A 4,358-nucleotide genomic window follows, 5' to 3' on the forward strand; every position below is an offset into this window, starting at 1 on the left:
CGCTGCTCATTGAGCAGCTCATATATTAAACTGATTTTTGGAACTGGGCTGTGGAAAAGAGGCTTGCCTCGTCCCAGCCACGGGTTGCCTCGGTATAGCACTACCTCCGAGTGCGGCCCACTTCCCTCTGGGGAAGACACATTCAATCCAAAACAAAGTCAACGGTATAGCATTCTTTTATGTTTACAGGAGCCCCGCCCGCCCTTAGAGGGGGAAGAGGTGAAAGAGGGATGATAATTCAGACAACAGACAATGGCAGGAACGGCCGCTGGCCTACGTTTTCTGAAGTGCGCAAAGCACTACCACAAGGACCTAGGGGTAAGTGGATTTTTTCACCGAGGGCAGACGCTGAAAAAGCATACTTACCTGACGCGGGTTTTGCCTGCGTTATAGTATCGCGCGTGGATTCGTGGATTCACAAGTGTCTTTGGATTAAAGAAGCAGGATTTTTTGTAAGTATTATTGTGTTCTGGTTTGGCTGTTTTTTTCTGGTGACCCTCCCAGGGACTCATGCTCGGCTCCTTGCCGTAACCTGGGGTAGCCAGTCTCTGGTTGTTTTTCCAGTCTTGGGCTGGATTGGCTTTTCTTCTTGGCTTTTTTGGCCTGTTGAGTGTGGTATTTTGCCAGCTCACAGGTTTTGCCGTTTTTTCGGGTCACCCATCCACTTTTGGGTTGTTTGTTTTTGCCATGGGTGTTGAGTGTGTCAGGACGTGCGTGATTCACGCGTCAGTGATGTTGGCTAATTATGATAAGGACCGTGTGATGGCTCTCCTTAGGGAGCATATTGATTTTGAAAGGCTTTCTGCCATTCAGTTTTGCCCTAGGGGCTTGATTCGTATTACTTTTAAGAATGTCTCAGACAAAGAAGAATTTGTGCGTATGGGTTCACTGGCGTTGGATGGGCACGATCTTAGTGTGACGTCTTCTGATAAGCCGCCGTCTTTTGTGTATGTACACTATTTTCCTGCCGAAGGTGACGATGCTCTGATCTGTGATGAGCTAAGAAAATACGGAGAAGTTATCAGTATTAAGCACCAGAATTTTTCAGGAATTCCGGGCCTTCTAACTGGGTCACGGATTCTTAGGATGTTATTATCGGATCCAGTCCCTGCTGAGTTCCGCATTGACGACTATCCTGTGCGGGTTTGGTATAGGGGTATCCCTCCGTTCTGCCAGATATGTAAAGTTAATGGCCATAAGGCCGCAGATTGCCAGTTCAACGGAAAATGTAGAAGGTGTGGTTCCCCAGACCACAAAGCGCATGCGTGTGTCCGGCCGTGGGGTCAGTCTGTTGTTCCAACAGAGGCAGCTGTCCCTGAGGCGGTCCCTGACCCCTCTGGGACTGTTGTGCCTGTTGTCTCTGAAAGTTCTGCCGGTTTGGATAAGGGTGTGGTTGTGGATGTGATTGAGGGTGCGGTTGAAGATGTGGTTGTGGAGAATGTGGTTTCGGATGAGGATGATGAGGATGTAGTCGAGGGTGTGGTTGAAGATGGGGTTGTGGAGAATGAGGTTTCGGATACGATTGAGGATGCTGTGGATGCTAATGTGGAGGATGAGGTTGCTGTTAGTACCCCTGTTCCTGTCCCTAGTCGAGTTAGTGCTCCTGTTGAGTTGGGGCTAGCCCCCCCGGTCCCTGTAGTGACTGAGGATGTGCAGACCCCCGCAGATTCTGTTATTCGTAGGAAGGTTTTGAAGTGGTATCGGGATGAGTTATGCCGCTGTTCTAAGGATCAAGCCTTTGTTCTGTCCTACAGGGATATGAGGGTGCGTGAGGTTTCCCCTACGGATTTTTTGGAGTTGGTGTCGGTAGTTTTGGAAAATGTGGATCCAAATCTTCTTCGTATCGCTAGAGTGGATACGAGTGGTGAGCAGTCTGAAGTGGGTTTTGCGCAGTATCTTCTTGAAGTACAGGGGGACCCTTCCTTTTTGATTGGTTTCAGGGGCTCTCTTGTTGACCAGATTGGTCCTACGGAGCATGATAACGTTTTGTGTGTGGAGTTTGTGGACCTCAATGGTCGGCAATGTCGGAGGCTTCCCGCCAAGGCTTTGTGGGTTAAGAAGGCCACAGTTTGTAATTTTACCAGTACCAATGTGGATAATAGTGTAATTAATGTTGTAAATGATGGCGTTTCTAAGTCTCGTCCTGTGGTCCCTACTGCTGCAGTTCTTGCTGCAGAGCTGCTGAAGCGTTCTGCCCCCCCTTCTGTTGTGGGAGTTCCGAAATGTAGGAAGAAATTGTAGTAAATATTAGTAAACAATACTATCTAAGTAAATAATATGTGAATAAAGTATTTAAGTCCTGGTTTTAAATAATGTAATATTGTAAATAATAGTTTTTCTATGTTTTTGTATCCGTTTTTGTTCGTTTGTTTTGGAGTGGGCGTGTTCAATTTTTGGGTGTGAGTGTGTTCAATGTTTGCGAGGTGGGGTTCGATTCCCCAACGAAGTTGGTGTCTGGTGGCCCTCGGTTTATGGTGGACCCAACCCTAAGGCATTGCACTTTCAGCCATGGGTTGGATTAGGTCTGAGATCGGCAGGCATTGCACCGCCCTCACGGGAGCCTGGCCGTTCACCTTAAATATAAAAAACTTACCTGACGCGGGAGGTACTGTGATCAAGGAGGCAGTCCTCTCAAGGCGAGGCCCTTTCATTGCACTTCGACTGGGTTGACCCTTGCGATTACCCCAAATGTGGGTAACTCGAGCGTATAATTTCTGGTAGTGGGGACCTGCGTTCGCGCTCGTCCCCGCAAAAGTCATCCAAACTATGTCTATATGGCCCTCTTACTGACTATCGAGGGTATTTTTGCTTTTGCAGTGGACCGGTAGACTTGCAAAGAAAGCAAAGGACGCACAACTGGCCAAGGTGTTGGCACGTTTGGAGGGGTAGAAGTGCATTGGAGAGACTGGAGGAAGGAAACAAGGTGAGTTTCGGGGCGGTGCGTAACTTTGCTGGCTGTTTTTGTTCAAGGCCTGTCTGCTCTATTGTGTGTAAAGTCCTGTTCGTTTGTATTTGCAGGTTGTGCGTGCCGTGCCGTGCTGTGCTATGCGCGCGAAGGGAAAGGAAATGAAAGGAAACCAAACGGCCGATCGACCGAGCGAGCGAGCATAGAAGGGCATTCGACTTGGACCGTGAGTACACTTTGAACCTTTTGAGCGGTTTTATTGTCACTGGAGCCGCTTTTAGAAATGCTATTGCTATCGTTAGTGTATCCTTTGTGCGAGCAAGCGAGTGAACGAATGAACGAGGGAAGGAAACAAACTAGCAGAGTAGTAAAAGTATCGAACCTTTTTCCCGATTCGTTTGCAGTCTGAATCCAACCATTGTCGACTTTCAGTGCCGTTTTCGCGCGCCTCCTCTTGGAAGTGTGCGAGTGTTTTGCCACGTCACGATGGCTTAAAACTGCGTCTCAGAAGTGTGCGTTTTTTTCCTATTCATTTTTTCGTTCGTTATTTGGAATGATTTGATATCACAGAAGTAGAATTTGACATCATAAACTGTTCATCTCGCGCGTGCTCACTCGCTCGCGCGCGCTCTGTAAGAAAAGTCGATCGCACTAGAGTTTTCGCCATTAGCTGGCCGATTTTTGACAAAAAGGTGTTTTCCCCCCCTCGTTTTTTGCTTTGATTTTGTTCCTCACTCACCTACGGCTCTCTATGTGAAATTGTGGTGTATGGAGAGCTATTTATTGGGATAAAACGTTTAGAGATGTTCGCAAGACAAAAATTGAAGCCTACAACACGGGGTATTCCCAGGCGGTCACCCATCCAAGTACTAACCCCGCCCGACAGGGCTTAACTTCGGTGATCGGACGAGAACCGGTGCTTTCCCTGTGGTATGGTCGTAGACGAGGAAATGGGGTCGAAATTCTGCTTGTTATCGGCCAGGTTCAGGCTGTAAAGCGGCCACATCCCTGAGTGTAGGCGAATTTGAAATTCTAAAGCCCTAGTTTCGTTACTCTAACCCTAAGAAATCGATACTCTAACCCTAAGAAATTGTTACCCTAACCCTAAGAAATGGTTACCCTAACCCCGAAGTCGTTACCTAACCCTAATGTATTTTCCTCAACCCAGTTAACACATTGAGGAGCATCGATTTGAAGCACTATTCCCTAGGGAGGGGAGGGAGGGGTCCCAAGAGACATAACGTGTCCTAAAAACCTATTATACAATGTTTTAGCTCCGTAGGTGCGTGTATCTGGCTTTAAAATCTTACAGTGAGGAGATACCAAACGGGTCAGCCTCTGGGACCGTCTGCGGGACTCGCAAGGGCTTGTGGGGGCGACCTGCTACTATCCACCATAAACCGTGGGAAGGATCCCTCGACCACCCCCCTCACCCAGGGCATGCTTCGGCATC

At 48.1% G+C, this 4,358-nt stretch overlaps 2 non-coding genes and 1 pseudogene across 2 annotated transcripts; 2 read left to right on the plus strand and 1 right to left on the minus strand.

Annotated features, from left to right (window-relative positions):
• Positions 1-126, plus strand: LOC136278718 (U2 spliceosomal RNA; annotated as a pseudogene).
• A 2,459-nt stretch (positions 127-2,585) lies between these two features.
• LOC136278775 (U1 spliceosomal RNA) lies at positions 2,586-2,749 on the plus strand. Its single transcript, XR_010716544.1, has one exon. It is a non-coding gene; the product is annotated as a U1 spliceosomal RNA (small nuclear RNA).
• Positions 2,750-3,730: 981 nt separating this feature from the next.
• Positions 3,731-3,849, minus strand: LOC136278738 (5S ribosomal RNA). The gene has a single exon (XR_010716508.1). It is a non-coding gene; the product is annotated as a 5S ribosomal RNA (ribosomal RNA).
• Between the last annotated feature and the right edge of the window lie 509 nt (positions 3,850-4,358).

Source organism: Pocillopora verrucosa, unplaced genomic scaffold (assembly GCF_036669915.1).
Source record: "Pocillopora verrucosa isolate sample1 unplaced genomic scaffold, ASM3666991v2 scaffold_48, whole genome shotgun sequence".
Taxonomy (NCBI): Eukaryota; Metazoa; Cnidaria; class Anthozoa; order Scleractinia; family Pocilloporidae; genus Pocillopora; species Pocillopora verrucosa.